Here is an 18,670-nt window from a genome sequence, read left to right on the forward strand (position 1 = left end):
TGGAATGACCAAAGGCTTGAAGTTCAATAGTGCCCACTAATCTCCAGCAAAAGCAAATTATTCACATTGGGGCTGAAGAAAGCCTTGGACATGAGAAGAGATACAGGCCTCCAGTCCAGTAAACATTTCCAGAGCATATTTACTTTGTGTCATCTCTCTCTAGCCTCTGCCATGTGCTTTTTAAAGTTCATAATTGATTTATAGTAACATACTGAAGGAGATTACTTCTACCTGTATTATCATTATACTGTTGCTGAGTTACCACTTTCTGATGCATACGTTTTTGCCTGTGCCAACTTGTTAGATAAGATCATCTTTAAAGTTTGCTGAAACTCAAAAAAAATAAAGTTGTACTTCTGAAAAGTGTTTTCTGATTTTTGCAACTGCATGCACACACTTGTGCCTTGAATAATTCATGCATCTTTCCAGTACTAAGATCTGAAAGGGAAATACTGGGGTAAAGAGGGAAATAGATGAGCAATGTCTAAGGCAAACGAGTGACAACAGGAAAGCAATCCTGAGGTAAACATAGTCATTTTGTGGCATTTCCATACAGCTCCACTTTTGAGGGCTTCTATAACCCCTGCTGATACTCACCAGTTTTCTCTGAAGCTTAGTCCCTGAATTTATGTATGGAAAGCAAGATTTTCTCCCATACAGATTGGCTGCCGATCTCTTTTAATCTAAGTTATCATTTTTCACTCATTTATTATCTCCATGAGTGCACACTCCTTACAGTTCATATGATTTCCCTGCAGGGCTCTGCATAGCTCTTCATGTGGCATTTAATGGTGCCAAGGTCTGGGCTGGGGAGCCTGGGCTGCAGGTAGCACCTCCAGCCACACCTGCATGGAGTGGTAACATGGGTATGTATCCACACATTCACCTGTTCACTCACACAGCATAGATCCCATCATTGCTTCACACTAATCAAACACATCTAAATTGCTGTTCCTCTTCAAAGGTGGATTCATTGCTGTCCTTGTCTTTTTGGATTTATAACAACTTCAGACACAGAAAAATCTATTTAGCATCCTTCTTCCTACACAACTAAAATCCAGAGGGCTCAACAATGCAGCAAGATGTATAGAAGAAATCTTTACAATTTTGTACCTTGTTCTTACAAAATATTAATGCTTGCAGTGTTAGTGCCTTTGCAACTCTAGAACTGATTTTCTTTCAGGAGATCAGTTGGTTTTTAGGACACAGAAGAGCTTTGTTCTGGCTTGACTGCTTCTTTGCATATGGCTGTGCTACACACTGATAAGCAGTTTGGATTAAACAATATACTTAGTAGAACAAAAACAGTTTTTGTTTTCTTTTTAATAGACGAATATGCTATTTAAAGACTTCACCAAATGGTGGGTGTTGTTTCGTTGGACTCTTTTGCACAAATAAATTGAAGACACACAAATCTTTCCCCACCACCTGAAGCCCACTTTATCAGCACAGCTCCCTCCCACAGGAGCTATTCTACTTTGGCAAGAATAGCAACATCGTTCAACTATTTCTATCCGCTCTAGAATGGTCTCTATAAGAAGCAGCTACCACTGAAAATCATGGCTGCCCTTCAGGTAACATTGCTTCCTATGGGCAGTAAGGCTTTTGAGGGCTGTACCACACAGTGTAGGTGGAGGTGGCATCGTTCAGTGTTCTTTTGTTTAGATTCTGATCCCAAAACATACCTACAGAGCAGGGGATCAGAACACAGAATGGGAAGGTGCACAAAGCCATGAGGTGTGTCCAGTGACAGCTCTCTTGAAATGAGTGAAAATTTATTGAAAATTAGATTTGAATGATCCTGGATGTTGAGATGGACACTGTAACCTCATTGGAACGTGCAATGTAGATGGTGTAAAGGGAAAAACACAAAACAGAGTATTCTTCCTTGAAGCTAGGAGTAAGGAAGGCCAAGTAAAATGTGAAAATACCTCTTCAATGTCACTACACAGCACTCTGGATTATAAAATTGCCATTTAACTTCCATAGATTTGATAAACCTACCACTATCACTCTACGCTGACTGAGGAGCAGCTCACTTAATTCACTGAACTGGGATGGCGTTCACAAATTCAGAGGCAAAAAGTTTCCACAGCACTTGCAGAAATGACTGACTCTGTACGACATTATTATTCAACCTACTGTAGGGCAAATTCATTCCTTCTCTGCTCTCCCACAGAGGGGTGCATGGATAACAACATCTTCCACAGTAGCTTTGCATAAAACTGAAAGTTTTTGCTAATCATTATATTGTTCTTCCTTTTTTTTTTTTTTTTTGCCAAGATCCTAACAATATAAACCAAATCAAACAAACAAAAAAACAAATCAACTATAACAAAACACACCGCAACAATAAAAAAAGCCACGTAGTATTTGTTACGTCTGTGAGTTTGATATAAGGGTGCTAGGATACTTCAGGCATCTTCAGGTCTTAAGAACTGTCCAAGACAATATTTATCATGCCATCAAGAAGTGAACACTAAAGCTTCTTAAGCTGTTGAGAAAATGGACGCTTCTCTGAAGTGTGCTCTCCTCCATCCTCTCACTCCTATTGCACTGAAGTACCATGCCACGACTTTCAGCAGGGCTGGAGAAAAGGGTGTTGTTTTGGTGTACAGAAAGAAGTTGTGTTTATAAATTTCTCCTATGTAGCCAAAGATGCTGTCTCTTTAGCATAGTGATCACCTTCACAATGGATAGGGAACAAGTTTTCATCACATTTTTCTTCTCTATACAAAAACAGTACTAACATGTATTGCACTTCAGGTCATACATCTAGAAAATGTCAGATTCCACCAGCCCTCCAGACCAGGTCATTTTTAGATTAAGAACAGGTTTCCTCCCAAGGGTTACTTAATCCTCAGAACTGTAGATTATTTTTATGAGGGTCAGTTAGAAATCCCATCGTTTTCAAAACCTGTTAGAGACTAAAGTCATAAAAGACTGGGTTGGAATGCAATCTTTGAGAGCTTATCTATTTTATTGCTTCCAAGAGGCTTGTCAGCTTCCTACTGAAACACAGTTCAGTAATTGTGTAGTGAATATAAATGAGAAGGTGGCTTTTTATCAGCAATAAATTATCAGGTTGATTGACATTAGGGGTCCCTCATATAATTTAATTGACAAAAGCATATGCTCGTAGGCAACTCTATTTTCCAATAATACATTTCTATATGTGATAAAGTAACTCACTACACAGTATTAAGCTATTGTGTTACTGATCACTTGGAATATACCTATTCTAATTCCTCCTTCAAGCAGTATCAAAATCATTTGGCTATTTTTTTTTTTTTTAACTTAAGGATTATTTAAATGTACTAATACAAAAAAATTATTTATAATTATTATTTTGCCTGCAGTCCTAAGGTTCCCTGAATTAAACAGTCTATGGTAAGGCACTTCTGAGTGGGTCTGTCTTCTAGATAAGCACATTTCAGTAATCCCCAGCACATTCCATCTCACTGCTTACAGAAGCTCACAGTCTATTCCTAGCCCTTGTCACAGGGAGGTTCATACTTACACCAAGCACATTTCAACCTGAGGTGTGCAGCACTTCACACACTCACAAAAGCAAAATAATATCTTGAGATAGAACAGTCCATAACAGACCAAAATGAAGATGGGTAACTTCAAAAGCCTGTTAGGTGTTGTTTTAACACTTTCCAAGAGAGCTTTTAGCAATGAAGTTTCCACCATTTCATATGGACAATAATTTCCAGAAATAATTGCTTTCTCCATATACATTTTTCCTGTTTCAGTGGTCTTTTACATTTTTGTAAGTGTAATGCCTAGCCAGGCCTTTACTCCATCAGCCTCTAGGCATTTTCTTTCCCTTTCCTATTCATTTTCCATTTGAGTTACCCAACCAGAGTCTACTGTAGGAGCCACCCACAGAGGCCCTATGGAAGAGTATTAAACATTTCATGAACTTTCCAACAACTATAGCAAATCATTCAGTAATTAATTATTTCATTTGTTGCCTTTGGACAGAGATTAACCACGAGATAAGCTAATATGACATGTCTAGAGCAAAGGAAAATCAATGTGCTGTTTTCCATAAAGCTGCATTAGATCATGGGGACTACCAAAGAGATTATAAGACTTTTGCAAAAGCAAAAGTTTTATTTAAGCAGAAAAGGCTGAAGTAGCCTTGTGGTCACAGAACTTCTCATCAACCCCTACATTCACTAACAGATTAAATATTCAGATGAAAGCTGAACAGACTAAAAAACAGAAAAGCTGATGGCCCGATTATTACACTGTTTCCAAATTCATTTCTACAGTACTCACAGGGAGAGATGCAAATACAGTTTCCAAGATAAAAATAAGAATTTGACTGAAAAATAGTTTTTCTTCCCACATCACACATTTGTTTTTTCTTCCTCCCCCCCTCCCCCCTACTAAGTGGTGGCAATAATGCATTAAAAAAACAGTTCTGGGCTTTTTAAATCTCTGAAGATAGGGAAGTCACGTGAAGTGTAATTGTGGTACATTTAATTTGATTTTATGAAGAATACAATAGAGTTCCACAGAACTTACTCTAAAAATTACCACATTTAAATTTTTATGAAATGAGGGGGAGTTGAATATGAATACTGATATTGCATTAGAAGTTCTGTTTGGGATTTCCTGAATTACCTTACTTTTGGATGCAAGAAAGTCACATAGTTCAGTCAGTTAGCTAGCTAGCTGCAGGAATACCTGCACTCAGGACAGACAGCACTCTCAAAGCTGCATTAGGACTGCTGATTCTGAGGAAGAACCATCACTCCTCTTGCCCAACTCCTGTTTAAATGCAGCACGAGTTGAGGGGATACATCAACAACCTCACTGATTTGTAAAGCAGTTATGCTAAGTCATGCACAGCGTATATCAAGATGCTGCAATACATCCCAGAGCCTTTTAAGCAGTTCTCATTCACTACAGTGGTTGTTATTCCCAATTCTGCTCTACCACTGAGCCCCAAGCACCACGAGCTGACCACACAGCCTCCATCAGACTGCTGACTCCATTTACTAGCTGAGCTGTGAACCACAAGCAGTTTCCATTCCCCTGCTCCCAGCTGTGTTATTGATCTGCTGCTTGAAAACCACAAAACATCACAATAAAAGAACTACACAGGAGACTGACTCTTCCCTGTACAGGGAGTTATCCGACAGACTTGTCATGCCCAGGGAAAAAAAAGGAAGACTTTTTTTATTTGATTAAATCAAATAGGTGCTTTTTCTAACGTGGCTCCATTCTTTCTTTTCCCTAAAGCCTGTGTTGCGCCTTCTTCAGGATAACAGAGCTGGTGCCATGATGTGTTTAGGTGAGAAGTCCAAGAGCTGAAACTAACAATGGAAAATCTTAGAACTGTATGTCCAGTAGCTTAAAAGATGGCAAAATTAAAGGAACTGATGTGAAATATAGGAAGTAAGGTAGAACGAGTGGAGGAGTCGTTGCTTATAACACTTGGTGGGATGACTGCTTTCCAGTTTCACTTCTAAAGTCAAGAGAAAAATGGGAGGTGAAAGAGAAAGGAGAGGTAAAACCAAGAAAATGAAGAAAAAATGGTGAGAGAAGGAAGATGAGACTGATAAACAAGGAGATCAAAAATTATGTTTAAACTTATTAACTGATACTTTTCTGGGTAGGGAAACAGGCATGGACTTACGGAACTTTATGGAAGTTTTTCTCTTCCCTATTTAAGCACTGGGGCAATAGAACAATAGGGTTCATTAGAGCAATAGCTAGAGATGTATGGCAGATTTTCTGGAAGCCTCTCTGATTTCTGTTCGCTTTCCTCCATTTTCAGATAAATCCCAAATTGAGAGAAGCCCTTCTGGAGAGAGGAGAAATTTTGGCCCTTTTCCCCTTGCTCTCTGCAAGAATTACCACACTCTTACACAAAGAAAGATTCAATCCACAACCACTCACAGAAACAAAATCCAGGTGCATGAATGAGGAAGAACAGGTTACTGATGGTAAATCACCGTTTTCTACTGCATAGGCAGATTGCTTCTTTTACTCCTCCTTTCCTGATCAGAAACAAAACAGCTCCACTATTCCTACCCCTTACACAGTAAGTGCATCATTCTCACTCATGCGCTTATGAATATGTTATAAGTCGTGACTAAATGTAATTATGTAAATGATAGTCATTTGTTTGCCATACAGATTAATGTTCTGCTTCAGTGGGGTCCCAATATGGAGCGGCAGAAGTTTGAGCTTTGCAGCTGTGCCTCTGTGTGGTGCTGCCTCTCATCTAAAAATTAAAATGAAGATGGCATTTGTCTTTTACTTAGCATGAACAAAACAAACCATCCCTGGGTTACTTAATACATTATCTATTACTTTCTACCGGTATCCATCACCCTTCCCAGTGGTGAAAAACTCCTGGGGCATAATTTCATACACATCCAGCTCCATAATACTACGTCAAAGTGTTAATTAGAATCCCAATAATGGTTTTGCTTTTTACAGCTAAGTTTCCTTTGTCAAACTGAGATCTGTCAAGAAGCATGAGAAGTAAAGTTCTGCTATGAAGAAAAGATGTGGCTAATAAACTAGAAACAGATTTCCCATCATGTGATTTTACATATATTATTATTTATTTTTATTACAATTAACACATTTTCCCATTTTACCTCAGGATTAATTTGAGAATTCTCGTGGTAGGGATGGTTGTCAAAGTAAATACTTGTGCAGTTTATAAGCCTGCATGTCCGCATCTCCTTTTAAGACAAGACACTACAAATGCTCTCTGCACACTGCTGGCAATTTCTCCTCCCTCTCCAAAAAGTCCCAGAGAGGCTTTTCAGAACCAGGCTACAGTGCAGTTCCCAAGCTGACTGCTTCCACAGAAAGCCCCAGATCTAAGGATGCCTTACAGTTTACTAACCTGCTTCTCTTTTTTAAACCTGTAGCATCACACACAGACTAAATACTGCTTCACGTTGTTCCTACAGCAGTTCCAGTGCTTGTAAGACAGTTATCCCAAAGTGTTTACATTCCATTTGCTAATGATGTCTTTTGAATTATGCATGTCTCTACCTAATACAGAAGCTACAACATAATCAGCTCTAGGATAGAAAATTTAAAAATAAAAAAAAAACATTTGAGACAGACTTATAAGGTAGTGGCTTGTTAGTTAAAAGCAAGGCCAAAAGACACAATTCTCTTGAAAAAGTTCCTGCTTGTGACATCAGTGCTTAGACCTGCTATGTATTCAGTGCAGCATGGCAACAGTGTCAGGAACAGACTGCCTACACATCCCAATACTTTATTAGTAAAAATCCAATATTCAGAAAAAAGAAGAAAATTGTCTCTTGGGGCTCTTGTACCTAATAACAATGGAAACAACTCTGCAGTTCTGCACTTGAGGTTCACAGCACCATCTAAATCTCCTCCCACAGAATTTTAGCTTTCTACTAATTATGCATGTAAGGTAGCTACTAAAGTTTTTCCATTACTCTTTACATATACCAGACATCCCACTATGGTTACAGATGGCATAGCTAACACACACTGGGATCTGTGGATAACCAAGAGTACTGGTGCAGGGCCCAGTTGGAGAGCAGCATTAAAGGCTGTGTTTCATCACCAACCTCCTGTGTGGCTATGCTCAGGTCACACAGGACCCCATTTATGAAGAAGCATTACAAAGACACTTCACAGTATGACTTCAGGGCAGTCGTCTCTCTGACTGTGCCTGAGGGCACCTGGTGATACAGAACTGAGCCTGAGATGAGTTTCAATGTGCCTAGTATGTGAAGATGGGTTTTTAGCTACTTGAGAGCAGCTTTGGACGTCCCTCTCTGCCTTGGTGTTAAAGAACTGTGTAGGAGCTCCAAGCCTGTGTGTACTCCTGAGGGCTGGATGCCGATTCCACACACTGCCTTTCTCAGGTGGCCTACCTCTCACTGAAGACAGAGGATTCTGTCAACGCAGTAGAAAACACAAAAGTGGTTTTGTAAACAGTGACCAAGGTGCCTTGCCATTTCTACTGCTCCAGGGGATGTGGCAATACTTGCACACCTTAGAAACTGTCCTGTGTGTAAACTACCCAAGGTTCCTTAGGTAAAATGAGGCTATTAGCCTGGAAAAGAATATCTTTGTTGGTGCACTGAGTACACACCCGTAATACCATCAAGTCTTATTCCCTGGAGAAATAGGTCTGGGGTGTTTGGGATATCAAAACATGCTACCTGCAGCAGGAAGAAATCACTTAAACATCGTTAATGTATTCCTGATCGATTCCTAGGGATTAACATGCATTATTTCATTTTATATGTACGCAGTGAAAGTTACAGGAGAACAGTTCATACTGTGTGCTCCTCTTTTATAATTTAACAGAAAACATTCTTTATCTCCATTTTAGTGTTCCTCTACTTCCATATGCAGAATGATAATCAGTGCATGGGAAGTCTGCCTCCAGCCAGCCTAGATCCATTTCTCACCGTACTCACACATCACGGAGAAGCTTAATTGTACAGCCTCAGCAACAGTGACAGCAGCCCTGACCCACTAGGACGCTCCATGAGTACAACCAGCTCAAATATTCATAAAGCTACTAATTTATTGCAAGTACTTGGCTCCCGTCAGAGTTTTGCTTTTGACTGCATGCAGATTGCAAGCTTAAAATGTTTTCTTGCAACGTGGAACTGTAGGAAACTGATATTTCAAGAAGCAAAGCATAAGCAGAGCACAACAACACTATGGCTTTCCACTAAAGGAAACATTTTTCGCTCTAATTTAACTAATTATTAACTGTATGTGCAAATAATTATGGTCGAGTAGTTACTTTGTTAAACAGCAGTACAGAAATTGATTTTCCATAAAAATTCAGTTTTGTGGAATTAATTACATTTGTTAATATATCTTGCAAACAATGTCATATGTCAAAGAATTGTATGCTGTTACACAGCAGTGTAATTGAATAATTCTAGTAAGTTTATCACTTCTCATTTTATTACAAATAAAATGTTTATTTCTTTACTTTTTTTCCTCCCCAGAGCAAAGCAAAATCATAGCAAGTGAGAGGATAAAGCCTATAGCACTGACTAAAGAGCTCTTCTGTCAAAAACTGCTTCCTTCCCTCCAGCAGATTCCAGCAATACAGATGTTTCCTAAGGGTTGGCCTGACACCACCAGTTCCAGTTCTTTCCTGATTATGAATTAGGAAATAGGTACTGCAGACAAGAGGTATTTTGTAGTACAATAAACTAACGTTCAGATGATTTATTCAAATATACAAATAAGTGCATTTTTCTAAGAAAAAAGGAAAATGCAACTAGTAGCGTTTGGTAGCATGAGAGAATGCTATGTATAAAACAAGCATGCACCGCATGCATTGTTCACATCAAGCTATGAGACTGCAGGCAGGGCACGTGTGCACATCATCTTGTCAGTATGCCACAACCCTTCCTCTCTGGAAGGCAATTCCTATCGATGTTCATTCTGTCCGTTGTGGTTTGGTTAAGACTGCTGCTTTGGGTTGTTTTGTTTTTAAAATCAGCAAGTAAGTTCTTATCGGTGCTTCAGACTCCCAGGGTCTACCACCTATTTCCAATAAGATCCAAGGTCAGTGATGGATCTGCAGGATCACCTAAGAAGTTTTGGTGACCTGAAATAAAACTGACTACTTTCGTTTCATGTCAGACTTGGGATCCTGGTTCTCAGAAGCTCAATAATCAGTTTGGAGAAAAAGACCTTCCACAGACATAAAGAAAGGTATCTTTTTCAAGTCTGCTAGGCTGTCTTGGAGCTGTAAATGTGAAGATATTTGTGCTGGGGACATAAGCTCATTCTACCTACTGATGCTAGTGGGAAGAGGCTACAAAAATACGCCAAACTGGTAAGTGACTTTTGGTCACCAATAAAGTGTCAGGTCTGAATGGATGCACTACTGGAGGGCTTCCCATGAAGTACATTAGCTCTTCAGTTGGCCAAGTTGCTATGCTCTGCCCCCATAATTCCTTAAGGCTGGGCTTTGCCTCTTTACCAAACACACCATGCCAGCTATGGAGAAATGGGTTTAAAATGACTCTGGCAAAAGGCAGCTGGAAATGGTTATTTTACTGTAGAGATGTTGGTGTTATGCATTGCTGATCAGACAGTGAATGAAACAGACCTCTGTCAGGCACTTTGGCTCTATTACTGGGATTATAACAGAGGAAAACATTCCAAATGGATGTAAATAAACAAACAGAACAGTTAAAGGCTCTGCCAAAACCGGGAAAACAAAACTCTTCAACAATGAGCACAGCTAATAGAGAAGGTTAAAGACCTGTAGCAGCTCCTGACACATAGACCTCATAGCAGAGATAAGGAATGTGTCATTAAAGACTTGATGCCTTTACAACATTTGTGTGCTTAACTTTATGTTATCTTACTTTAAAGACTGCTGACTGACAATAAATGGGATATGTTTATTATGTTATTTTGAACTTAAAATATAAGGAAGGATTTTCGTAGTCCAGAAACCCAGTCTACTCTGAATGTTCCTAAAAGGAATCTTGTCCGTGCATTTGGACAGAGACAGAACGTTCTCAGCTATAAGCACAGAACTCAGAGTTATGTCTTTATGAAGAGATTAGAGTTTGCCTAGAAGATATTCACCTGCAGAGCTTGAAGCCAGGATCTGTGGAAATGGGAACAGCCTGTGTTGTGGATAACACTACAAGTCAGGGGACTTAAGAAAACAATGACCTGAGGGATGCTAAGGGGAAATTTATAGCTGAAACTTCTTATGACATCTCAGAAGAGAGTTCTGCCATGCCACCTCTTGTAACACCTATAAAAGCCTCGGAAGGGAGGCACATGCAGCTGATGAGCTGAAAGTCAGAGAATACTTAAGAAAAAAAGACAAAATGGAGACAGAGGCCCCAGAAAAGATAGAAATGAAAGTAATCACCACCTTTTGGCATATTTGCCAAAAGGCTTCACAGCCCTGCATCTCAGAACGCTTAGACATGGCTAATAAGGGCGTTTACCAATATATGCAACTACACGTATTTCTTCAGTTGCCACTAATATTGAGCCTAATTGGAAACGAAAGAAAATGCCAGGAAGCAGCTGACTGTTGAGTATCTGAGCCATTGTATGACACACCAGTGTGGTCTGGTTCAGAGTAGACACCAAATGATGCAAAATTCTGTGGCTTTGGGTAATTGCTACATCACAGCTGAGAACGCAGATATTTTCTACTATGAAAATAGAGTTATTGAAATAAAAGTATCTCAAATGAGGGTAAATGACAAGTTCAGGCAGTAGCATCCTTCTCAAAGCTGAGACTGTGGTCTGCTTCAGTACGTACCATGTATTTTTTTGCTGCCACGCCAAAAAATCACTAAGCTTTACTAACTTCAGCCTTAGAGCACACTGTCTACAAACTTGTGAGCATTAACTTGAAAAGCAGGAATTCTCTTCTTACAGGTGCTTTAGTAGGTAAGCATCTTTTTCTTCAAAGGCCACGCACAGAAAAAGACCATAAGAGTCTGACATGTCACAGTGGGTTAGCTCATTATGAACAAAAATGGAAGGAACTGATGACAGCATAGAATGAGCCCATGTCTGCAGGTTAAATATGCATCAACTGCTGGGGTCTTCCCTCTTTTCACTGGGTCTAATTTCCACCTCTCCACTTCACTGTCTGACTGCAGCACAGCCAGCCACCAACACCATTAGTCACTTCCCTACTGCCTTCCCAACAGTCCTTTCCCCCTTTAAACCTGACTGTTGGACCTCTCAGCACAGGCTGGCCACACATTAGGTAGGAGCGATCAAAAATCCTTCCTTCCCTGAAGCCAGTCTCAGGGGAGAGGACTCAACACCTCTGAATGCTGCCCCATCTGGTTATATGCAGCTACTTCTAACAGTTGCATCAATGGCACCGGTTGAGTGGAAAGCTCTTTTATTTACTCATTTATTTATGAGTTGGGGGGGGGAGGGGGGGCTGATATTAGTAACATGTGAACAGAAAACTGCAAGAAAGAACGAGGTGGTAAATCTTTCAAATTGAATTTGTCCATGATGCAGCAACTAAATTCATTTTATCAGGCTATCAATAAATATTCATAAGCCTATTAACCGAACCTCTCAGAGCATAGAAATATCAGAATTCTAATTCTTCAAGATTCTTATCTACTCTCTACCCTCTAACTCTTAAAAATATCCCCAATAAGTGTTTGCTCTCCTAGACCTCACTACTTTAAAAAAAAAAAAAAACAAAAACAAAAACCACAGCACTTGCTCCACAAAATAATCAAGTATTGAAAATAACTTCTTGAACAAACTTTTTTCTCCTTTTTGAAAAAGTTCTATTTTCTTACTCTTTCAAGAAACACCATCTCCACTATAGTTTTCATTTAGTTTGCATTTTACCAAATTTGCCCTGCAAACTTAACTCAAAAATCACTGCAGAAATGCTGCCCAGTAGTTTTCATCTGACAGGTGAAGAGGACTCTCGGTGCCCAAATCCTACTTAGTGACATGCAAATGTTTCAGTTGGTCAGTCCCTAAGCTTCCAAATCCTTCCCTCCTGTTAAAGCCTCAATAACCATCCATAACTTTTGGGAAAACAGCTGAGTGGAACCTAATGGGATGCTAATGCATGGTTATGAACTGATGTTCAATAGTCTGGCATAACAGGGCTGATCTAAAGCTGAGATATCAAAACAAGGACCTGACTGCATCAATTTCAAGCACAGTGGACTTAAGTATAGTACATTTACTCTTGACACACAGGCAAGTTGGAGATGTCATTACTAACAATGCTGTCTGTTAATCGTACATAGAAACATCACAAAGCTTTCACTGCTCAGGCAAGACTGCACCAGGAGCATTGCTCCTTGTGTCTGGGCCATTAGCAGCAGCTGGGGATCGTACAGTGGCTGCTGCAACTGCAATGTCTTCTCTCCACACAGTAGGTGGTTGTTAATGGTTTCTTGGGATCACAGCAAGTGCTCTCTTCATTGTCTGCTTCAGCACCTCAGGCCAGTATCTTCATCATCACATGCAGCCATGATAAGAGCAGCAATCTTCAGGTGTCTGAAATGTCTTTTAGACAGATGAACATTCTCCATCTACTTTAATATGTCCTCTCCTACTCAGCTGCTGAGTCCCAGCTGGGTGAGCTTGCTTCCCAGTGCTGTTACAAGTTTTCTTTCTATTTCACTGTTACAACCTTCTATTATAACAGACTCTTTGCTGCCTTCATCTAACCACCTTTCAGCCTTTGTAACACTGGGAATCAGGAGAGATGCCTGCAGATGTTGATTTCAGCATCATGCTCAAGATGTATGCATGGGTGAAACTGCCTGCTCAGGTGAGGTCTGAATGCTCTGCAAATTAAAGGAAGGTTTTGAACACCTCCTCTTGAGCTGTTCAGGATCTGTGTCAATGGGCGGAGGGACTGCTTTTCTGCTAGCCCACAGAGGGATGAACTACAACCCACTGCCATTTTTCAGGGGCATATGAAGATCCATTGGCTGTAACAAAAACAGCACTGCATTGGGACTGAACTTGATACAGGAAGCATTGATTGTATTGCTACTTTCAAGGTAATAACATAGATAACAGTTACCATTTGTTCTCCTGTATTTAGTAACATCTTTGTACAGAAAAGTTCTTGTTGCATCTCATTCACTTGTTCCTTTGGGTTGTCCATGTTTTATCTTTTGTTTTCTTTTGCTTCATCATCATCATGGGAACCTCAGCAAAAGATTCATCAGCTCAGTATGATGAAACACAAACTATTTTTCTGAGTTACAATTTATTTTAATTATACTGCTGCAGAACACATGCTGCCCTCCAAAGCAGACATTTCTGACTTCCAGTGACAAGAGCTAAGGAGAACAGAGTCAACATCAGCACTCCTGAACCAAACATCAGTTTTCTTGCAAGAACACTTCCCAACTACTGCTTTTGAATCATACCGTTTTCTAATTTTGTTTCATTGTAAAATCTGTTTCCCTAAGATGGCCTTATCTACTTTATGTCCCAGATACCCCTTAATGATATCTTCACATATTTCTCAGTTTGTCTACTAGAATATCAAACCAATATAGTCATTTCTTCTTTCTGATTTTTGGAAATCAGTTTAGGAAACACTTGTTTTGAATAGCATTATTCTCAGTTTGTTCTGATCTGTTTCAATGACTCTTCTATCCAGAAGGACAGAAGTAATTCATTTTCTCAGCACTGATTTCATTTTTCTGCAATTCATTTTAACGTTTGAGTTCCCTTCATCTGCAGCTATGCAATTAGTTTTGTGCTTCTTTCAGGGTATGATTCCTGGAATACATTTGGGTTTAAGAGATAGCAAAAGACACGCTCTCAAAATGTCATCTTCTGCATGGAGTTGTGAAAATGATAAATGCCTTGCCCTTTCTGTCCAACTGAATTCAATGAGTTGTAGACTCCCAGTTACCTAACCAAGCCTGAAAAGGCCTTTAAGAAAAAGTTTTGTAAGAAGCTCCAGTTTATAAATTATAGTTTCTGTATTTTTACTTCTGAGGATTTCCACAGGTCTGGGTCACATCTATCCTTCTTAAACTAACCACTCATCACCTCAAAACAATCCTTCATTTCATTATATTTCTTATTCCTAAGCACAGCCAGTTTTGAGCTTGAGGCTTTAGTAGGCTAACCTAACATCTAAGAAAGCCATATCTCCTTTATTCCTGTTACTGCCATTTTGTGATGCACATGCCACACAGCAGCTAGATTGAACATTCTCTTGTGCTCATCAGTATAGCTCCCTGCTACACTGAGGAAACAGCTTCTTTATCACCTCTCTGAAACTTCTGTACTTCAAGATGAAGTTTCCCTGGCTTTGCCCTCTGGAATGTTTTTTTTTTAGTTTGCCATGACATCAGTTAAGAAATCTACAGATTAATTAGAAATGTCTTCATCCTTCCCCCCCCCCCCCCCCCCCCCCCCGTTTTGCTTTGTTGCCAGAAACTTTTTCTCTGTACCTTGAAGATTTTATTACAACCTTCCTAAACGCCTCTACCTCCAATGTGCTGCTCACTTCATACCTAGAGAGTGACTGAGCCGTTAAACCTTCATCTCAGAGCTACAACACACCTGTACAGAGCCTAGCACGCACCTGAGTGATAAACTCATTACACTGCTTTATTACATTGCCTGCAGTCACTTCCTTTGGGCATCTTATACTGTGAGCTTCTGATGAAAAGCTAGCTTGAAGATGCAATAATGATTTGTGTTCCACAGATTAATTTTGTGAAATTACAGGTTTAGCACTTTTGTTTTATTCCAGAAATAGAACATCTGCTTATATATACACACAGTGGCACAGAGTCTAGGCTGGAGGCTTGTAACTAATAGTGTTCCTTGGGGGTCAGTGCTGGGTCTGGTCTTGTTCAACATCTTCATCAATGACCTGAATGAAGGGATAGAGTCTACCCTCCACAAGTGTGCTGGTGATACAAAGCTGGGAGGAGTGGCTGACACACCAGAAGGCTCTGCTGCCAGACAGTGAGACATGGACAGACTGGAGAGAAACCTGATGAGGTTCAGCAAGAGCGAATGGACAGTCCTTTACCTAGGGAAAAAATAACTGCATGCATCAGTACAGGTTAGGGACTGACCTGCTGGAGAAGAGCTGTGGAGAGAAGGATCTGAGTGTCCTGGTGAACAACAGGTTGGCCATGAACCAGCAGTGTGCCCTGATGACCAAGAAGGCCAATGGTATTCTGAGGTGCATTAAAAAAAAAAAAAAAAAGCGTGGCCAGAAGGTTGAGGGAAGTTTTTCTTCCCCTCTGCTCTCCCCTGGTGAGGCCACATCTGGAGAACTGCGCCCAGTTCTGAGCTCCCCAGTTCGAAAGACACAGATCTCCTACAAAGGATACAGCTGAGGGCCACAAAAATGAAGAGTCTGAAGCATCTCCTGTACATGGAAGACAAAGCTAAGATAATAGTAGCCTATTCTGTTACTACTATTAAAGACCTTTCCTTCTAATCTAGGTTCCTTCACCTCACAGACCATTTTCTACCCAGGAGTGCTGAGAGTCAGCTGGGATAGCTACCCAAGTGCCATCTGAGGGACAGCAGGGTATCTCTCCTTAGAGAAAAGAAAAAGAAAAAAGATTGACAGTTTGCATTTTCCAGATCTAAACAGCTATCTCACCAGGTTTTATGGCTGGGCAATGTTAACTCCACAGCAACACAGAGACAGCTGACAAGGAAAACTCCTGAGTTTTCTTCAAAGCTTTTTCAGTGAACTGCAGTTTTAGTTGAGAGCATCAGAATAAGCATGCTAAATTAAGACACTTATTTATAATGCACAAGTATTGCTGACTGCGGCCTGGACCTGCTTGCTTGCAGAAACAAAGAAGTCTGGTTGCATTGTGCCTTGAGGGCCCTTGGTGCACAGTTGTCTCTTTTCCAGTGTCATCCTGCACCAGTCAAGCATATACTTCTACAGCCCTCTCTGCAGGTGATGCAAAATCATTTTGTGCTGTACAAGTGTTTTACATCAAGCTGCTCTCTGGGTTGGCTGGATTTCCATTAGTCCCATCCTCCTGAGAGACTGGCTTGGCCCCTCAGTCACATTACAGCTGAGCCTGCCACAAACTCCTTACACCCAGCCAGGAGCAGCTCAGGAAATGCTGATATAGCTCCTTAAAGACTAAGATGACGTTGGCTTAAAGAGGAGGGAGAAGGCAGAAAAGGAGGTCTTGGCTGTTAAATCTCTCTCTCTGCCCACACATTAAGCAAACGTATATAACTAGTACATTTGTGCTGTTAGGCAGAAAAAAGAAAGCATATGAGAGAAGGAAAAACAAATATAAATGAAGCACTTGTATAACTTTTACATCAAAATATAGCCCATAACCAGTGTCCCTAAAAAGCAGGTCGTTAAAAAAAAAAAAAAAAGATTTTTTTGGTTTAATTGACAAACTTGTGCACGACATCAGTGGGTGCTGGCATGCTTACATGCAAGCACTGTCACACTGACACCTCTCAATCCATTTATAGCATGCATGATTTTTCTCTAAAGCGTGTTCATTAGGACATCATTTCAGCACTCAAACCAAGGCCCACCAAAAAAACCCACCAGACTACTATTTACAGAATTTTCCTTCTTAACTTAGAATATTGCAAAATGGGGTATATTTAGCCTTTAAATGAGGTACTATACCAGACAGCCTGGTACAGTGTGCCCATCAGTGTACCCTAGGCAGTTAACCATCACACTATTTGTTAGAGTGTGCTTAAGAAAGGACAAGTGTCAGATTGGGTCAACGTTATACTTGGAAAAAAAATGTGAAAAACTTTTACTTATAACCAGCCATCTACCTGATTACTCTGTAGCTGGTGACACGTGACATTAAATTGCTGTCATATGTAGAATGCTACATTAAATATTACTTTAACATCTCCTTATGTCTTTGTAGATCATGTGAAGAAGCATTCTACATGCATTAAATGAGTACACAAGAAAACACAGTTAATTATCTCATTTTTCAGAAACGAGTACAAATTGGAAGACATGGTTCACTTGAATTACTATACAACTATCAGTCAGTAAAGCCAGGGGCAAAAGCAGATGGAATTTGCTTAATTAGGTCCAGATCCAGTGAAGTATATACATATCTCTAAGCCAGGGAGTGTAAACAACTTAAAATATCTATGTTGACAGAAAATATAAAGCTACAATATGGCACAGGTTTCAGCCTCAACAGGTGATTTCTCATATGCTCAGGATCATCTGCACGTTGAAGCATTTTGCTCACTGTTCTGCCTCTTGTCAGAGAACTGCCTTTTCTCTAGAAAGACCATCCTGAAGCTGATTAACATCTTTTGTTCCTTCTCATTCCTCACAGTCCGCTCTACAGAAGCGAGTTCCCCTACAAAGAGACAAACTACTATCAGGGCTACAGACTGCTGGAAGCAATATGAGTGAAATTACAGATTTTCAGGAACCGAAAGTGATTTGAAGTGTCCGCATTATAGTTCAGAGTAACTGTTCAAGGAAGAAATGCTTGCCAGTGGGCAAAGCAGTACAGCTCATGTTATCAACATGTGGTCAAGGCATGGGTTTTAGAGATATCCTACCTGCATAGCATGATTTTCTCTAAACCTATTTCCTTGATATTAGGTATTTCTCTGTCAGATCCTTATAGAAACAGTACAGAAAATGCTTGTCAGTATCTATATGAAATGTTGTGAACAAAAGCCAACGCTTGACCTGAGGAAGTTTCTCAGTTGTTATATAACAGGACATGGTTCAGTTAAGGAGCAGAGTCCATAGGAAGCACTGAGCTGCAAAGGAGCTTGCTCAAGACAGCTCAAGTCCTGCAAGGAATAAAGCCACAAGAGCAGAAATCTGAAGGAGACAACTCAGAGGCCAAATGCCCAAATAAACTTATACAGGTGTGACAGAAATTATTCTACTCCTCCATCAAAATAACCATTAATATCCAGTCTAACAAAAAAAAAAAAAAAAAACACTTTTACCTAAGCTATGGTTTTAATTAAATCGTCTTCTCAGGAAATTCCTATGATGTGGTATAAGAATTAATTCTAGAGATAAATGAGTAAAAGAATCAGATAATATGATAAGCAGTAGAAAGAAGGAGAGAAGCAGTCCCAGATATTTGTCAAAACTAAGCCAATTAAAACGCTAATGCCTTCAGAGATGCCTGAACTTGGAGTCACT

At 40.0% G+C, this 18,670-nt stretch overlaps 1 protein-coding gene and 1 long non-coding RNA gene across 5 annotated transcripts in view; one reads left to right on the forward strand and one right to left on the reverse strand.

Annotated features, from left to right (window-relative positions):
- The window catches only part of LOC149917001 (uncharacterized), a 515,322-nt gene that overhangs the window by 105,733 nt on the left and 390,919 nt on the right, over positions 1-18,670 (reverse strand). The window contains exon 8 of one of the 4 annotated variants that reach the window (XM_090144808.1): positions 17,288-17,858. The exons of the other annotated variants lie outside the window; for them this stretch is intronic. The gene's annotated coding sequence lies outside the window, so the exon portion shown is untranslated. Of the gene's footprint in view, positions 1-17,287; positions 17,859-18,670 lie in introns of those variants that run through there. 4 annotated transcript variants of the gene reach the window in all.
- On the forward strand, positions 7,195-9,734 carry LOC116238809 (uncharacterized). The gene is made up of 3 exons (XR_004168993.2): positions 7,195-7,429; positions 8,363-8,568; positions 8,997-9,734. It is a non-coding gene; the product is annotated as an uncharacterized LOC116238809 (long non-coding RNA).

This window comes from Phasianus colchicus, chromosome 8, assembly GCF_987193195.1.
Source record: "Phasianus colchicus chromosome 8, bPhaCol1.hap1.1, whole genome shotgun sequence".
Lineage (NCBI taxonomy): Eukaryota > Metazoa > Chordata > Aves > Galliformes > Phasianidae > Phasianus > Phasianus colchicus.